The sequence below is a fragment of the Mobula birostris genome, chromosome 15 (assembly GCF_030028105.1).
Source record: "Mobula birostris isolate sMobBir1 chromosome 15, sMobBir1.hap1, whole genome shotgun sequence".
Taxonomy (NCBI): Eukaryota; Metazoa; Chordata; class Chondrichthyes; order Myliobatiformes; family Myliobatidae; genus Mobula; species Mobula birostris.
This window is the reverse complement of record NC_092384.1, coordinates 66,774,938-66,793,895: the sequence shown is the minus strand read 5'-3', so window position 1 is coordinate 66,793,895 and position 18,958 is coordinate 66,774,938. Positions and strand designations below refer to the sequence as shown.

Genomic DNA, 18,958 nt, shown 5'->3' with positions numbered 1-18,958 from the left:
CCTCATAGAAACATTTCAAATGTTAAAAGGCATGGACAGAGTGGATGTGGCAAAGTTGTTTCCCATGATGGGGGAGTCTAGTACGAGAGGGCATGAAATCAGGATTGAAGGGCGTCCTTTCAGAACAGAAATGCGAAGAAATTTTTTTAGTCGGAGGGTGGTGAATCTATGGAATTTGTTGCCACGGGCAGCAGTGGAGGCCAAGTCATTGAGCGTATTTAAGGCAGAGATTGATAGGTATCTGAGTAGCCAGGGCATCAAAGGTTATGGTGAGAAGGCGGGGCAGTAGGACTAAATAGGATAAAATGGATCAGCTCATGATAAAATGGCAGAGCAGACTCGATGGGCCGAATGGCCTACCTCTGCTCCTTTGTCTTATGGTCTTATGGTCTAATGACCTGCTAAATCAGAGACCATTCTCAGATGAGTAGCTACTTATTATGTAAAATGCCAATCTGTAACTCTTTTCCGTAACTCTTTTCTGGCCTTCTGAGTTCCTCCAGCATTTTGTGTGTGTTGCTCAGATCTCCAGCATCTGCAGATTTTCTCTTGTTTCTCTTTAGACTCCGTCTGGGTTGCCTCATTTAACTGGTTTGGACCAATCAGAGTTGAAAAACACAAATATGCAAGACTGGGGTGGGCAGAACCATGAAACAATGTTGGTCGTACCCCTGTATTAGAACCAGTATAAAAAAGTGTCCCAGGTAGGTCAGATGACCTTGAGCCAATGGGATAGAGATCCACCATTTCAATTCATGAGGAACACTATAAGAGTCAGGAGCTCCAGATACACAGGGGTGATAACTCTCCAGCACCAGAGACCAACCATCGCGGATAAGGAGGACCCCACGGATATGTGGAGATCGGGACCATGACGCACGCCTGGCCACTGTAGACTCCTTCCCCAGGTAATACCTTTTCTCTTCATTGACTGTTCATGGAGGGTCAGGGATTCTAGTAGGATGCACACAGGTAGTTAGTCTGTGACCCCACATGCTTTTTAGTTGAGACAATAAAAATTACTTGTCAATAAAGATAGATTCTCTGTGCGTCACTGATAACTATTACCAGGGGTGATTCTTGTAACAGAAGAAACAAGAGGAGCCGTGCAGTCATGGGGAGAGTATGCAATTTCCACACGGAGAGCTCAGGAGGTAAGGACTGAATCCCGGTCACTGGAGCTGGCAGATAACTGCAGTGCCACTCACATTTGTCAGAACATTCAGATATGGCCCAAGAGAAATGAAGCGGGCCGACAGTTCACCAACTTTAATGAGAATGGTTGTGGAATTTCTTCTTCTTCTTCGGCTGTCCATCGATTTTCAATCGCAAACACGAGGAAATCTGCAGATGCTGGAAATTCAAGCACAACACACACAAAATGCTGGCGAAATGATAGGAGAAGACAGGAGGGGGCGGGATGGAGCTAAGAGCTGGAAAGTTGATTGGCAAAAGGGATACAAGGCTGGAGAAGGGAGAGGATCATGGGACGGAAGGCCTAGGAGAAAGAAAGGGGGAGGGGAGCCCAGAGGAAGATGGAGATCAGGCAAGGAGTTATAGTGAGAGGGACAGAGAGAGAGAAAAGAGAGAAAGGAAAAAAGGATAAATAAACAAACAAACAAACAAATAAATAAATAAGGGATGGGGTTGGAAGGGGAGGAGGGGCATTAACTGAAGTTAGAGAAGTCAATGTTCCTATCAGGTTGGAGGTTACCCAGACGGAATATAAGATGTTGTTCCTCCAATCTGAGTGTGGCTTCATCTTGACAGTAGAGGAGGCCATGGATAGACATATCAGAATGGGAATGGGATGTGGAATTAAAATGTATGGCCACTGGGAGATTCTGCTTTTTCTGGTGGACAGAGCGTAGGTGTTCACCGAAATGGTCGCCAGTCTCCCTTTTGCCAATCAACTTTCCAGCACTTAGCTCTACCCCTCCTGTCTTCTCCTATCATTTTGGATCTCCTCCTCCCCCTCCCACTTTCATATCTCTTACTATCTCTTCTTTCAGTTAGTCCTGACGAAGGGCCTCAGCCCGAAACGTCGACTGTGCTTCTTCCTATGGATGTTGTCTGGCCTGCTGCGTTCCACCAGCATTTTGTGTGTGTAGCATCGATTTTCGATGTTGACTGAGGGCTGGGCAAGGTTGTATGGAAGACCGGCAGTTGCCCATGCTGCAAGTCTCCTCTCTCCACAACACCAATGTTGTCCAAGGGAAGGGCACTAGGACCTATACAGCTTGGCACCAGTGTCGTTGCAGGGCAATGTGTAGTTAAGTGCCTTGCTCAAGGACACAACATGCTGCCTCAGCTGAGGCTCGAACTAGTGACCTTCAGATCACTAGACCGACGCCTTAACCACTTGGCCACGCACCACATGTTGCAGAATTTAAAGGAGAAGGAAAACAATAAACACTAGACCAACTAGCGTTGCAGGTCAATGGGAGTAGGCAAATTAAATGGTTTTGACATGGACTAGATGGGCTGAAGGGCCTGCTTCTGTGCTGTACTTCTCTGTGACTTTATGATTCACTGATTATGATTAAGTAGAACTCTCAAACTGAAAGTTAAATGCCAACGTTGCAGCTGGAAGCAATAACTGAATAGTAAATGAATACCGTTCCTTTACAACATCAGTGGAAATGGCAGTCCTCTTTCCTGGGCAAAGACAAGAGTAAACAGGGAGCATAAACGTTGCTGTGCTTTTGGTCAAGTCTTGGCAAGACTAGAATGAAAAGAAGCGAGTTAAATACCATCATATTGAAACAGTAATGAGCTGGAACATGCATACTCACCAGCATAATTGTCAAATCTGTTATGCAGTCCGCAGCTGGGTCATGGAACCTAGATCAGCATAGCACAGTGCCGGCCCTTTGGCTTACTATCTTTTTCCGACATTATAATGTACCCTAAGATGAATTTAACCCTTTCCCCCTTCATGGCTCTCCATTTTTCTATCATTCATGTGCCTATCTAAGAGTTTCTTAAATGTCCCTAATGTATTTACCTCTATCATCACCCCTGCTGGGGTATTCCACGCACCTACCACTCTCTGTGTAAAAAAACCTACCTCTGACATCATCCTTCCTCCTTAAAATTATGCCTCCCTCCCCCCACCCACCTTGGTATTATCCACTTATGCACTGGGAAAATGTCTCTGGCTGTCCACTCAATCCTCTTATCACCTTGGGCATGTCACGTTGTAGTGAAACTCTTCGTCTCCCAGTGCCGTTCACACGTTATGGTAATTTTTTGGCATGGAGTAAGCTCCATAAACCAGAACTTCTGAAACAAAGCACCCACTGCTCTGCTGCATGTACGTGTGTGAATTATTTTACCAGAGTCTTCCGATACCTCAGTTTCTGTCAGGCTGCATCTTTACATCAACATCTGATTAAAAAATCATCCCTTTATGTTAGAACAAAGCAGTTCCCAGAGGTGGTGCAAACCACTCTTTGACCAGACATTGTACTGTGGTCCACCAAAGACAAGAAATCATCTACATCGGCCTCCTCTACATCGGTGAAACCCGACGCAGATTGGGGGACCGCTTTGTCGAGCACCTCCGCTCCGTCCGCCACAACAGACAGGATCTCCCAGTAGCCACCCACTTCAACTCTGCTTCCCACTCTCATTCAGATATGTCCATGCGTGGCCTCCTCTACTTCCATGATGAGGCTAAACTCAAGTTGGAGGAGCAACACCTCATATACCATCTAGGTAGTCTCCAGCCCCTTGGTATGAACATAGAATTCTCCAATTTCCGGTAATTCCCTCCCCCTCCCTTCCCCTATCCCTATGTCACTCTGCCCCCTCCCCCAGTTGCCAATCACCTCCCTCATGGTTCTGCCTCCTTCTACTACCCATTGTGTTTTCCCCTATTCTTTCTTAACTTTTCCTGCCCATCACCTCCCTGCTTCCCCTCCCCCACCCCTTTATCTTTCCCCTTACTGGTTTTTCACCTGGAACCTACCAGCCTTCTCCTTCCCACCCTCCCCCCACCTTCTTTATAGGGCCCCTACCCCTTCCCCCTACAGTCCTGGCAAAGGGTTCCAGCCCGAAACATCGACTGATCATTTCCACGGATGCTGCCCGACCTGCTGAGTTCCTCCAGCATGTTGTGAGTGTTGCTTTGACCCCAGCATCTGCAGATTATTTTGTGTTTAAGAAAATCATGCTGGTGGAGCTCTCAGTACCATGGGAGGAAGGATGCAAGAAGGCTCACGAGGAAGGTCCTGAAGTACCATTCCTTCATCCAGGAGTGCAGGGGCATGTCTATTCCCCATGGAGGTCGGCTGTAAAGAGCTCCCAGCAAGGTCAACATGGACGTTGCTGTCTGCCCTGGGCCTTGATAAGAAGAGCAAGAATGAAGCACCTTGCAGGAAGGGGGAGGAAGCAGAAAGAGCCTTTTGCTAGATATGGAGCAGGCAAGAGAAGTTGCGCTGGAAGTCAGGAGCAGATGGGCAGTAACTTGGCCACCACTGCTGATCTGCCAACCGGAGAGTGTGGTGGTTAAGGGTTCAAACACTCTAAGATGGTTGGGCATCACCTGACGGCATCTGTTCCTGGCCAAAGGCTACGGTTACCTCATCAGGCAACTGTAAAGAGCATCCTGGTGTATGATGCAAAAACAAAGAAGACAAGGAATTTTTTTAGCCAGAGGGTGATGAATCTGTGGAATTCATTACCACAGGTCGCTGTGCAGACCATGTCATTCAGTATATTTAAAGTGAAGGTTGATAAGGTTACAGATTAGTAAGGGAGTCAAAGGTTATGAGGAGAAGACAGGAGAATAGATAAGATTAAAATTAGAAATAAGAGAAAATCTGCAGATGCTGGAAATCCAGGCAATGCACACAAAATGCTAAAGGAACTCAGCAGGCCAGGCAGCATCAATGGAAAAGAGTACAGTCGATGTTTCAGGCCGAGGCCCTTCAGCAGGACAGGAGAAAAAAAGATGAGAGGTCAGAGATAGAAGGAAGGGGAGGAAGGGAGATGATAGGTGAAACTAGGAGGGGGAAGGGGTGAAGTAAAGAGCTGGGAAGTCAATTGGTGAAAGATATGGGGCTGGAGAAGGGGGAATCTAATAAGAGAGGACAGAAGGCCACGGAAGCAAGAAAAAGAGAGAGGAGTGCCAGAGAAAGGTGCTGGGGAGGCAGGAACACAAAGTGAAAGAGGAAAAAGAGGATGGGGAATAGAAAAAGAGGCCGTCATTACTGGAAGTTTGAAATATCGATGTTCTTACCATCAGGTTGGAGTCTACCCAGATGGAATATAAGATGTTGCTCCTCCAACCTGAGTGTGACCTCATCATGACAGTAGAGGGGGCCATGGATGGACATGTTGAAATGGGAATGGGAAGTTGAATTAAAATGGGTGGCCACTGGGAGATCCCACTTTTTCTGGTGGGCAGAGTGTAGGTGCTTGGCGAAGCAGTCTCCCAATCTACATCGGGTGTCACTGATGTACAAGAAGTCTACACTGGGAGCACCGGATACAATAGATGACCCCTATGAACTCACAGATGAAATGTTGCCTCACCTGGAAGGACTGTTTGGGGCCCTGAAGAGTAGTGAGGGAGGAGGTGTAGGGGCAGGCATAATTCCTGCTCCGCCTGCAAGGGTAAGTGCTAGGAGGGAGGTCAATGAGGAGGGATGACTGGACATGAGAGTCGCATAGGGAGTTATGCTCCCTGTGGAAAGCAGTAAGTTGGGGGGGAGGAGGGAAAGATGTGCTTGGTGGTGGGATCCCGCTGGAGATAACGAGAATTATGTGCTGGACACAGAGGTTGGTAGGGTGGTAGGCGAGGACAAGAGGAACCCTATACCCGGTGGGGTGGAAGGGAGATTGGGTGAGGGCAGATGTCCGTGAGATGGAAGAGATGTGGTTGAAGGCAGTGTTGATCGTGGAGGAAGGGAAACCCCTTTCTTTGAAGAACATCTCCTTCGTTCTGGAATGAGAAGCCTCCTCCTGACAGCAGATGTGGCAGAGACAGAGGAATTGAGAGAAATGGGGGGCATTTTTACAAGTAGCAGAGTGGGAAGAGGTATAGTCCAGGTAGCTGTGAAAGTCAGTGGGTTTGTAATAGCCATCAGTGGATAAGTAAGTGGATAGAAACAGAGAGATTGAAAAAGGGGAGGGAGGTGTCAGAATTGGACCAGGTAAATTTGAGGGTAGGGTGGAAGTTGGAGGCAAAGTTGACGAAGTTGGCATGGGTGCAGGAAGCAGCATCAATGCAGTGGTCAATGTAGTGTAGGGAGAGTGGGTGATGGACACCAGTGTAGGCTTGGAACATAGACGGTTCCACATAGCTGACAAAAATGCAGGCATAGCTGGGGCCCATGCAAGTACCCATGGCTACACTTCTTGTTGGAAGGAAGTGGGAGGAGCCAAAAGAGAAACTATTAAGAGTGAGGACAAGTTCTGCCAGACAGAGGAGGGTGGTGGTGGAGGGGAACTGGTTGGGTCTGGTGTCCAGAAAGAAACTGAGAGCTTTGAGGCCTTCCTGGTGGGGGGAGGGGGGAGGTATATAGGGACTGGACATCCTTAATGAAAATAAGATGCTCAGGGCCAGGGAAATTGAAATCATTGAAAATATCAAGAGCGTGATCAAGATTAAAATTAGCTTCATTTGTTACATGTACGTTGAAACATACGGTGTAATGCATCGTTTGTGTCAAATCAAACCAGTGAGGATCGTGCTGGGCAGCCCACAAATGTCACTGCTCTTCTGGAGCCAACATGAGCATGCCCACAACTCACTAACCCTAATCTGTATGTAACGGCCTTTGCCCCAACTGACTCCCGTTGCCTAGGGTGAATCGCCGTCAACCCCGCCAAACAGTGCAAATGCTTTGGTGCGGATACGGTGTGAGGCACCCAATGATCAGCCATGACACAAATATGAAACAATATACCAAGTCCGAGTAAAAAATTATACTTTATAGCAAATTTTGGTGATGGGTTAGTAGCAACAACTAAAAGAAAAGGCGCCACATAAGTAACTTATCAGTCTCGTGCACATAATATTTTAATACGTTGGAGCTCACGCCTCCGATTCCATCCACAACGTCCTTCCGAGACTCCGGCTACCATCCAAATCCCCGAGGTCCGGTACCTCCCGCCCCGGAACCGCTGTCCATTCTCCACATGTCCGTCCTCTCTGCACGCCTCCCGAAAAAGCCCACGCTCCTCAACTCAGCACACATATACAAAATAACATAACATGACTTCCATTGGCTAGCAAAATGAATACAATTTCCATTATCACATAGTATAACCCAAACATTGCCGTTACAGTGAACCTCTTGCTCAGCAGTTAACAGTACGAGAAGCCATTTTGGTAAAAAGCGATTCACAGTTAACAGTCCATCTAGTATTACTGAGAACCCTACATGTACAACTTTGAAATGTGGGAGGAAACTGGACCATCAGAGTAAAATCCACATGGTCATAGGGAGAACATACGAACTCCTTAAGACAGCGGAGGAAACTACATGCTGATTCATGACTGCCGGTGATGTAATAGTGTTACACTAACCGCTACACCATCATGTCATTCCACAATGGTGTTGAGAGGGAGAACAAATCAGCCACGAGTGAATGGCAGAGCGGACTCCATGGACCAGATTATGCTCCTATGTCTGATGGTCATCATTTTGGTTGTAGTGTAAAGCAACCTAAATGAAGTTGTTGATTTGCATTTCAATTCTGATCAATCAAATTTCAAAATAATACAAGGAAAACCCAATGAGTGGACAACTGGGGGAACTGTTAAACTGTACTTATTGTTCCTTCCAAGCTTGGTAGACTAACCACATACCATGTCTAAAATTACATCACAATATGCCATTTACAAAAATAAATTAACCTAATTTGCATTTAAATCAGACAATAGTAAATGCTTCTATCATCTCCCTGGGGTGCCCCTTCTATAAATTGACCACTCATTCATTGATATACAAAGGAACAATTTTAACTTCACCTGTTCCTCTGGAAACAGATGGGGTTGTGTATACCATTGATTTCACACACTACCAGGTTCAACGGAAAGTAGTATCTGTTGTGGAGTACAACCGATATCCCACCTGATCCTGCTGCTAACCCAACATGTGAATTAGTTTAAAATTACACTCAAGGATTCCGCAGCCCTGATCTGAATTTGCCTCTCTTTCACCACAGACTGTGTCATTTTATTTTACACACAGAGAATCTATCAGTGAACAACTTAAAAGCCTTCACTTTTGTTAACTAACACAAAGAATAAATACCTGGACAAATAAATCACAACACATGTGCTTTCAAACTCCGACTGGGAGGCCATTTTATTTTACCTAGAGATAAAGCACAGAACAGGCCCCACCACCCCATCAAGGTGCGACACCCAGCAACCTATCTATTTAATCCTTGCCTAATCATAGGTCAATTTACAATGACCAATTAACCTACCAACCCATAAGTCTTTGGACTGTGGGAGGAAACCCACACAGTCAAAGGTTCAAAGGTTTATTTTAATGTCAAAATATGCATGTATAATAGAACTCTGATATTTGTCTTCCCCAGGTAGCCATTAAATACAGATCCCCTTTGCATTCACCTCAATGCTTCAATCTTCATCGCCGCTTCGAGATGGATTCATTCAAGACTCTGCACCTCATCTCTGGTCTTTTCCACCAGTCAGCGTGTGTTGTCAGACCTTTTAAGCAACCCCCCCTACCCCCCCATCTGTGCAACTGTCTGGGCACAACGCAGCGCTGGATCCTTCGATCGAGATTCAAACTGTACATCACAGGCTCCAACAGTTTCCGTAATACAAACAAGTCAAAAAGAACAAACAGAAGGCGTAGAAAAAGTGAAATAGTTGGAAAGTTTTGCTGTCTGGAAGATGTCACCTGTAGAATCATTGCTCGCTGGTGCCATCTTGATCAGAAAAATGTCACAGAGATAACGTACAAACTCCTTACAGATAGTGCTGGAATTGAACTCCGAACTTCGATGCTGAGCTGTAATAGTGTCGTGCTATCCATTACCATAAGACCATAAGATATTGGAGTGGAATTAGGCCATCTGGTCCATTCAGTCTTCTCCACCATTTCATCATGGCTGATCCATTCTCTCTCACCCTCAACCTTCGGCCTTCTCCCCATATCCTTTCATGCCCTGATTAATCAAGAATCTATCAACAGATGCCTTAAGCATACCCAATCACTTGGCCTCCATGCCTGCCCACCTGTGGCAACAATTCACAAATTCAGTACCCTCCAGCTAAAGAAGTTTCTCCTCATTTCCGTTCTAAATGGATGTCCCTCTATTTGGAGGCTATGGTGGTATCCAGTTTCAATTTTATTTAAAACTGAGTCATCATGAATTTCATATTGTCACACATGTCAAAAAGAGGAAGAAGTGAACTTGATGTTAATAATTCTTGGCTTAATTCAAGTTGATAGTGATGTATTTAGATCTATTTTACAATAAATAAAGAATGAAATACTTTGTGTTTCACTTGAGTCAGAGAAAACATTAAAATCTGCAGAATTAATCTTGCATCCGTCAAACACTAAATTGGCTTCTAGAGATCCTGCTGCAAATCCAGCAGGATATAATTTAATTAAGACTTTCAGTCATGTCAATGTGTATCTTTCTATATAGTCTTTGGTAAAAAGATTTATCCAGAGGTACAGGAGCTAAAGGTTTTTATTTTCAATTCTTATTGTTGCATGCCACCTGTGTAGCTGAATTGTATACTTTCCTGTCTTGTTACTTAGTGATTGATAATTCATTGGTGTCATACCTCTCTCCCTGGCAAGCTATCTGCTACTGAGATAAAGTGCTGCCAAAAAAATATAAAGCAAATACAGTGAGACAATTGTGCTGCTGGCTATCAGCCATTTGTGATTGACCAGTCCTCATCGAGAGTCAGCAGTGGAAAGGGTGAGAAGCTTCCAGTTCCTATGGGTCAACATCTCTGGAGGTCCATCCTAGGCACAACCCCAGTGACTACATTTTCGTCTGGAGTTTAAGGAGATTTGGTATCCCACCAAAGACTCTAGCAAATTTCTGCAGATGTACAGTGGAGAGCATTCTGACTGGTTGCTTCACTTTCTGGTATGGAGGTGCCAATACCTTCACTGAGAAAAAGCGGAAGAACATTGTAGAGTTAGCCAACAAGATTAGGGACACTATCCTCAGCACCATTGAGGCCACCTTCAAAAAGCAATGTTTCATAAAGGTGGAATCCATCACTGAGGTTAAGGATTATCCTTACACCTGGGACATACCCTCTTCTCATTGCTACCATCAAGGAGGAGGCAAAGGGGCCTGAAACACTCAATGTTTTAGGAACAGCTTCTTTCCTTCCCCCATTAGGTTTCTGAACCGTCCATGAGCCCACGAACACTATCTCACTATTTTCTCTCTTTTGGCACTATTTATTTTATATATGTTAAAGGGCATCCATTAGTCTTGCGAAACCATGGATCTGCGCCTGGAAAGTCTTCATTCTCCAGGGCGCAGGCCTGGGCAAGGTTGTATGGAAGACCAGCAGTTGCCCATGCTGCAAGCCTCCCCTCTCCACGACACCAATGTTGTCCAAGGGAAGGGCATTAGGACCCATACAGCTTGGCACCAGTGTCGTCGCAGAGCAATGTGTGATCAAGTGCCTTGGTCAAGGACACAACACGTTCCCTCGGCTGGGGCTCAAACTCACGACCTTCAGGTCGCTAGTCCAATGCCTTAACCACTTGGCCACGTGCCCACATTTTATATATGTCTATATGTCTTATTGTAACTTACAGCATTTTTATGTATCGCACTGTTCTGCTGCCTCAAGCAGCAACTTTCACGGCATATGTCAGTGAAGGTAAACCAGATTCTGGATCAGCATATATTGCTTAACCGTCTGCCTGCAGGAAAGGTGAAGAGATGAGGCATCTAACATCAGGTCTGCACCATCTACCCTCAGATCTCCACCACCTAGTATTAAATCCCCACCAGCTAGACTCAGCACAACTGACAAACCTGCATTATTGAGGACAGGCTGGAAAGTAGTAGCACGTCTACAAACGTTAAGAACCTGCGTTGCTGAGGCTGGACTGGGGAGGACACTAACGCAAGGGGGCATAATTTTCAGGTAATTGGACGGAAGCATAGAGGGGGGGATATTGGAGTTAAGTGTTTTTTTACACACAGAGTGCCGGGTGCATGGAATGCCCTACTAGGGGTGGTGGTAGGGGCAGATACATTAGGGATATTTAAAAACTCTTGGATCAGAATATGAATGATAGGAGAATGAAGGGTTGATGTGGGAGGGAATGATTAGATTGATCATAGTTAAAAGGTCGGCACAACATCATGGACCAAGGGGTGCATTGTGCCATAGCTTTCTATGTTCTGTACTCTGGACTGGAGAGTAGCTGCTATCGGGAGAGGTGGTGGTACTACAATCACTTGAGTTGAGAGAGGTGTTCTCCTAAGGGGTTATCTGTCGGTGGATGAAGAGGTCAATCTGGGACCCACATAGCTCCACCAAGCTCGGAAAAAGTGACGCAACGGACTTTTAACATCGTAAACCAGCAAGTTGTTTGTTATATCTCCCCTCTCGCTGTGAAACGGAGACACCTCTTTCTCCCTTATTAGAGAGAGAGAGAGAGAGAGAGAGAGCCTGTGGTATGTTGAATACCGGGTGAACAAGTAGTCTTTGAGGTACTGCAAGTCTGTGTCTTTGCTGCACATTTGAGTGCTCTGTGGTGGGTGCCATTGCTTTTTTTTGCCGGTGGGGGAGGGGGGCATCATTGCTTGCTACCGCTTATGCGCAGGAGGGAGGGAAACTGGGGGCAGGTTACTTTGGGGTCCTAACATTCAACTTTCATTCATTCTTTGGGAGCACTCCTCTGTTTTCATGGATGGTTGCGAAGAAAAAGAATTTCAGGATGCATATTGTATACATTTCTCTGACGTTAAATGTACCTTTGAAACCTTTGGAACATATTCTGGCGCAGTGTGGACATGAGTAAGTGGTGGCTGTGGTTAGTGGTTGGGTCTTTTATTTGTTCAGTCTCTCCTCTCACAGTAACACTTGTTCTCTGTGGCATAGTGGAGGTCGTTCTCATGAGACACAGCTCCCTCTTGAACAGATTTCCTCCCGTGTACCTACTGAGTGCAAGGTCTTCCCAGTTTTTAGATGCAATGTTGAATTTCTTCGGGCTGATTTTGATGTTATCTTTGAAGCACTTCCTTTGGGCTTTCAGGTGTCTAGTGTAGGTGGTTCATGATTCAGTTCCATACAATCATGTAGGAAGGATGACTGCTCTACAGACCAAATGTTTTGCTTGGACCTGTAGGTCTTCAGGTACTCTTTTTCCTAATCTTGCAAAGACTCCGCTAGCACAACTCAGGCGGTGGTTGATCTCTGAGTTGTTGACTGCTTTTGAGAAGACAACGCTGCCAAGATAGGGAAAGTGGTCTGTATTTTCAAGGGCAATATTGTTAACTTTTATGGAGGACTGAATAAATAACTGGTTGGGCAGTCAGAGCAGACCCAGGGCTCTATCTGCCTTGGCAAAGGCACTCAGGATTCAATGGAGGACTTCTTCTGAGTGTGCTGCAATGGCATTGTCAACTGCATACTGAAGCTCCATGGTAGTGATGGTGCTGACCTTGGTCTTGGCCTTGAACCGGTTGAAGGTGAAGAGCCTGTTGTCCATTCTATACACAATTGGGATTCCCTGTGGCAGGTCTCGGTCGATGAGGTGAAGGGTGGTGGCAACTAGGGTGGGCACAGTGATACAGCCCTGTTTGACTGCTGTCTTAACAGTGGGGGGTTCTGATTCCGCATCACAATTGCTGAGTGCTGTGGCTGACAAGTCATCATGCAGTAGCTTCAGTTTTTGGAAGTACTTATCAGGACAGCCATGTCTTGATAGTACGTGCCAAAGAGCTTGGTAGTCTACTGTATCAAATGCCTTTGTAAAATCCATGAAAGCCAAATACAGGGGTTACCTTTGTTCACAGCGTTTTTCTTGGAATTGGCATTCTGTGAATTTCATGTTTGTAGTACCTCAGTAGGATAGAAACCACATTGTGATTCAGCGAGTACTTCTTCAGATAGCAGAAGGAGTCCGTTGACAAGGATGCGTGGAAGCTCCTTGTCTGTTGTTGGCAGGAGCGAGATGCATCTGTAATTGCCACAAGCTGCCCTGTCTTCCTTCTTTTGTATGGTCACTACTAGAGCATCCCTGAGCTCTGAAGACAGTTTTCCTTTTCCCAGACCTTCAGGAGCAAGGTGTGAATGTGGCGAAGGAGTACTGCTCCACTTTCCTTAAGGATTTCTAATGGGATCCCATCAGAGCCAGTGGCTTTGCTACCTTTCAGACTCCTGATGGCATCGTGGACCTCTTTTATATTGGAAGGTTTCCCTATGTCTCCTCTCACAGGCTTCTGGAGGATTTGGTGAGTAACCTCTGGTTAGCAGTACTGTCATGGTTAAGAAGTTCTTGAAAGTGCTCTTTCCATCAATGGTTGATTTCTGTTCAATCCTTTAGCAAGTTCTTCCCATTTTTTGAGCATGGGAGTTTAATCTGAAATGACTTGGACCATAAAAAGCTTTGGTGGCACTGAAGAACCCTCTCATATCACTTGAGTCTGCCAGTCTCTGGATTCCTGAGGCTTTTTAATCCACCAAGAATTCTTTAGCCTCCTCACCCCATGCTGGACACTTGTCTAGGCGCTGGAGTAAGCTTCTCTTTTGGCCTTGCTGCTGATGTCAATCTGCCAGGCACAAAAGGTTCACCTTTTCTTGAAGATCTGTGCATGTCTTTATCATCAAACCAATCCTGATGTTTTCTGGATTTGCACCCCGAGATGTTTTTGCAAGTATTGAGAACTGTGGACTTAAGCAGACCCCAGTGTTCTTTGATATCATCTGAATATTCCTGTTGGATATTTTTCCCAAGTAAAGCCTATTGCTATTGGGTGGCAGACTCTCAAGTTTTAGTCTTAGCCGGTCTGTTTCTTATGTACCCTCCTCCTCTTTTTCATGAGTCTGATGGACATAATGGAGCAGATCAGGCGATGATCTGTCCAGCAATCATCTGTGTCAACCATGGGCCTTGCGATGCTAATACCATGGCAGTCCCTAGCTCTAAAATTGACAAGGTCCGTGAGATGCCACTAATTGGATCGGGGGTGCTGCTAAAATGCCGTGAATTTGTTTTTCTCTCACAAAGAGAGTGTTTGAGATGATAAGATCTTGTTTAGCACATATGGTGAGAAATAGTTCTCCATTTGAGTTGATGTTGCAAATACCTTCCTTTCCTATTGTACCCTTCCAAAGTTTGAAGTCCCAACTGACCCTGGCATTGGAGTCCCCTAAGAGAATTATCTTATCCTACTTGGGGATGCTTGTCAGCATCACATCTCAGCAAGTGTAAAAGGGACTCTTTTTCCTACTCATGTGAATCCAGATTTGGAGCATTAGCACTCACGATGCTTGTCATCCGGTTGTTGGCAAGCACCAGACAGATTGCCATGCGACATTCACTGATTCCTACAGGAAGTTCAGAGAGTTGACTAACAAACTGGTTCTTTAATGCAAACCCAACACCATGGATCCAGGGCTCGTCAGCTGCCTTCTCTTCCCAGAAGAAGGTGCAACCACACTTCTTCACACTCAGTCGCCCTTCGTCTGCCAGACAGGTTTCAGAAAGACCATTTAGGGCAACCTGGCATCGCCTCAGTTTTTTTTTTGCTAAGGGCTACATTGTGGCTGCCCACGCATCAGCCTCCTCATGTTAAACAAAGCCAGGCACAGGCATGCTCCATGAAGGGAATCCACTCCTGGTTGCTATCAGAAGAGGAAGGCACACTTGGATTGTTTGCTCTCATGGGGTAGAGGCCAAGGGGTGATGTGACGGAAGTATGTGAGAGGTACAGATAGGGTGGATAGACAGTTTTTTTCCCCCAGGATGGCAATATCAAATATTAGAGAATGTAGCTTTACAGACAGTGGTGGGAGGTGCTTGAAAGCACTGCTGGGAAGATGGTAGAGACAGATATGGTGGCAGGATGTAAGAGGCATTCAGACAGACACATAATAGAAAGTCAGAGACCATGTGCAGGCAGATGGGATGAGTTAGATTGACAGCATGGTTGTCACAGACATGATGGGCCAAAAGGCCTTTTCCTGCGCAGTCTTCTGTGTTCTAACAGCACATGTGTTTCAAACATTAGAGTGGGAGGCCACTTGATTTAAAGCTGGGTCATTCTGAATGTTACGTTGTCACACAGGTCGGAAGAAGGAATACACTCTGAACTTTACTGCATCTTGGTTGATGTAGTGACCCAATAATTTGAACACTGAGTCAGCATGATGACAGACCCACCAACAAGAATGACTTTATTACTCCTCAGTACATGGCAATTAAGGATGGACAATCACTTTGTAAGTGAGATCCATGTCCATGTCTCATCAGGAAATAAGATGGGACAGGTCAGGAACTTATCTATTTTACATTATTTGAACGCTTTAGTTGTAGAATACACCATCTTGTGCTACTTGGACACGTCTTCAGTGATAAAGCCAGGGTCATAGGGTGTTTCGGGTCTTTAATCATCAGTCACCCTCGACCGGGTGACCCAGCCAGGGGTGAGCAGCCCCTGACTTGTGTCCAAGTGGCGCACTAATCCACGGATCACCCCTCTGGATCTACAGCCACCGTGAGGCCTTTTCAGCAGCTTCCAGAATGTTCTTGGTGGCTGTTCTACACTGCAGTCCTTTAATTCCAAGGAGTTTTAGAGTCCGCTGTAACGAATGGCCAGCAAAGCCCCGGCACCCGACTTCGACTGGCTCACAGCGAGCTCTCCAGCCATTGCTCCAGCACTCTGCAACAAGACCTGTGTATCTAGCCCTCTTGCGCTCGTTGGCCTCTTCAATCCGGTCTTCCCAGGGGACAGTAAGTTCCAGCGGGACCACTTGTTTTGTAGATTCCGATATTAACACTATGTCTGGGCGGAGCGGAGTGGCTGCGATGTTCTCTGGGAACTTGAGCTGCCTCCCTAGGTCGACTTGGAGCTGCCAGTCTTGTGCAGTGGCAAGAAGCCGTCCCGAGGAACTAGGCCGATATTGAGCCTTCTTCCTTGCTCTAATAAAGGTGATGGACTGTTTGGGAGTGTGCTGATTTTTGCTGTTTTGAATCGCTGTGCTCATTGCGTCCACCATAGACCTTAGGACTTGGTCATGGCGCCAGCGGTATCGCCCTTCCCCCAACGTCTTCGGGCAGCAGCTTAGGATATGCTCCAAGGTGCCCCTCTTCTGGCACAGTTAGCATGCTGGAGTGTTTGCCATGCCCCACCTAGGCAGGTTGGCTGGGCTTGGGAGAACGTCATAGACTGATTGGATGACAAACTTGATGCACAATGGTTCGGCTCTCCAGAGCTCTGTCCAGGTGAACTTGCGAGGTTCTGCATGCTCCCATCTAGTCCAGGCGCCTTGTTTGCACATGCCAACCATCTTGCTGTATCGTTCTTCCTCCACTTCTGCTGGTATCTCCTTCTGAACCAGTTGACGCTTCTCCTTTCCACGGGTTTTGTCGTAGCGTGGTTTGGGAAAATTGCCCAGTTCCTGCCCACCCCACCGCCACAGTGCCCACCAAGATGTTGTGCTGCAGCCGTGCCTCCGCTCTGTCGACAGCTTCCTGTGCCTGCCACTTCCTTCCCGTCTTCACGCGGATTCCTGCCAAAGTGACTTTAACATCAGAGGAGCCTTGGTACATCATAACCTCCCTGGCTCGAGTGACTTTGAACTCCTCTGATAGGCCGCTGATGGGGAGCTGCAGTTTGGTGGATTGTCCATACAGGGCAATGCTGCTTAAGGTCCGGGGCAGCGCCAACCACCTCCGGAGAAACTGACTGATGGTCTTCTCCAGAGCCTCCACTATTGACATTGGCACCTCGTAGACTAGAAGGGGCCAGAGTAGCCTTGGCAGGACTCCGTGTTGGTACACCCAGGCTTTGAATTTTCCTGGAAGCCTAGATTTGTCAATCGCTGTGAGCCAGGTTATCAAGTCGCTCCTGGTTTGTTGAAGTGCGGCTGTGTCCTTCAGGGAGCTGTCGAAGATCCTGCCCAGGCTCTTGACTGGTTTTTCTGTCACTGCTGGAATCTGGATCCCTCCCAGGGTAAAGCGGAACTGGTTGGCCACTCTTCTCTTCTTCAGGACCAGAGACCTGGACTTGGCTGGTTTAAAGCTCATCCTTGCCCATGAGATGAGCCGTTCCAGCCCTTGAAGGAGCCATCTGCACCCAGGGACGGACGTTACCATCACCGTCAGGTCGTCCATGAGTTCTCTTATGGGGGGCTGCCAAGTACCAGGTCTAGACGTGGGGTCTCTACATTCCACCTCCACTGACTTGACAACCATGTTCATGGCCAATGAAAAGAGTGACACCGAGATTATGCAGCCAGTGATTATGTCCTTCTCCAGCCGATGCCAGGCGGATGTTAGTGACCCTGAGGAGACTCTCAACCTGAAGTCGCTGTGATAGTCCAAAATGAGGTTTCGGGTCATCTCTGGAACATGGTGTCTTGTCAGTGCTGTTTCAACGAGCTCGTGTGGGATGGATCCATAGGCGTTGGTTAGGTCTAGCCAGAGTGCTGCAAGGTCTCCTCTGTTCTCCCTTGCCTCCCGGATCAGCTGGGTCACCACTCCTGTGTGCTCTAGGCATCCAGGTACTCCTGGAACTCCCCCCTTCTGTACTGAGGTGTCTATGTATCCATTCTTCAAGAGGAACTCAGTTAAACGTTGGGCCACAATCTTGAAGAAGATCTTCCCTTCAACGTTGAGCCGCGAGATAATACGGAACTGCTCGATGTTGCTTGAATTCTCTTCTTTTGGTGTCCAGACACCCTCCGCGTGCCTCCACTGAGCAGCGACCTTTCCTCTCAGCCAGATCACCTTTAAGATCTTCCAGAGTTGCACAAGGAGCCTTGGGCACTGCGTGTAGACTTTGTAAGGCACTCCGCAGGGGCCAGGGGCAGAACCTGCTCTTGCTGCTTTGACTGCTTTTTTGACAGTGTCCATGTCTCATCAGTGAATAAGATGGGACAAGTCATGAACTTATCTATTTTACATTATTTTAATGTTTTATATTAGTAGTTGGTCTTTTACAGTGTTTCAAGTACATCCTGGGAAACAGCCTTTCTTCTGTGGTCTCTGTCTATACTTCAGTAAAGCAGCTAACATAATCAAAGACCCCACCCACCCGGGGCATTCTCGCCTCCCCCAGCACATTGTGTAGGAAATACAAAGGCCTGAAAGCACGTACCACCAGGCTCAAGGACAGCTTCTATCCCACTGTAATCAGACATCAGATTCTGCGTTATTATGATCTTGCACTTTATTGCTCACCAGCGTTGCACTTTTTCCATAGCTTTTACACTTCATTCTGCATTGTTATTGTTTTGCCTTATTCTAGCTCAATGTACTGTGTAATGATCTGAAACAGTATGCACGACAAGCTTTTCACTGTATCTTGGTACATGTGACATCAATAAACCAATACGAACACACTTCAATTCTGGATGCCAGTCCAATAACCTCACTCAATCAAAGGTCAGAAGAAGGAATACACTCTGAACTTTACTGATGGTGAAGCTGTAACACAGATCAAGGCAAGTAAAATAGCAATCAAATACCTGCGTTTTCTTGAACAATCAGAAAATGTTGAACTGAGAAATATTTTAAGATTCGCCTGCTGTTCTGAGCAGAATTTCCCAGAGCAATGACCTTTGTTGTAGTGCCAAATCAAATTCTATGAAATGGACTATCAGTTCAAACTAATAATTATCAGTTACTTGCACTAATAAAGCAACCTTCACAATACAAGCTGTCTCAGGATCCTTCACAATAGTATCGTAGACTTAGCCTTGACAGGGAATTCACAAGAAATTTCTGTAGCTAGAGAATGG

At 46.3% G+C, this 18,958-nt stretch overlaps 1 pseudogene; it reads right to left on the bottom strand.

Annotated features, from left to right (window-relative positions):
* Positions 1 to 12,572: 12,572 nt before the first annotated feature.
* On the bottom strand, positions 12,573 to 18,071 carry LOC140210198 (uncharacterized; annotated as a pseudogene).
* Between the last annotated feature and the right edge of the window lie 887 nt (positions 18,072 to 18,958).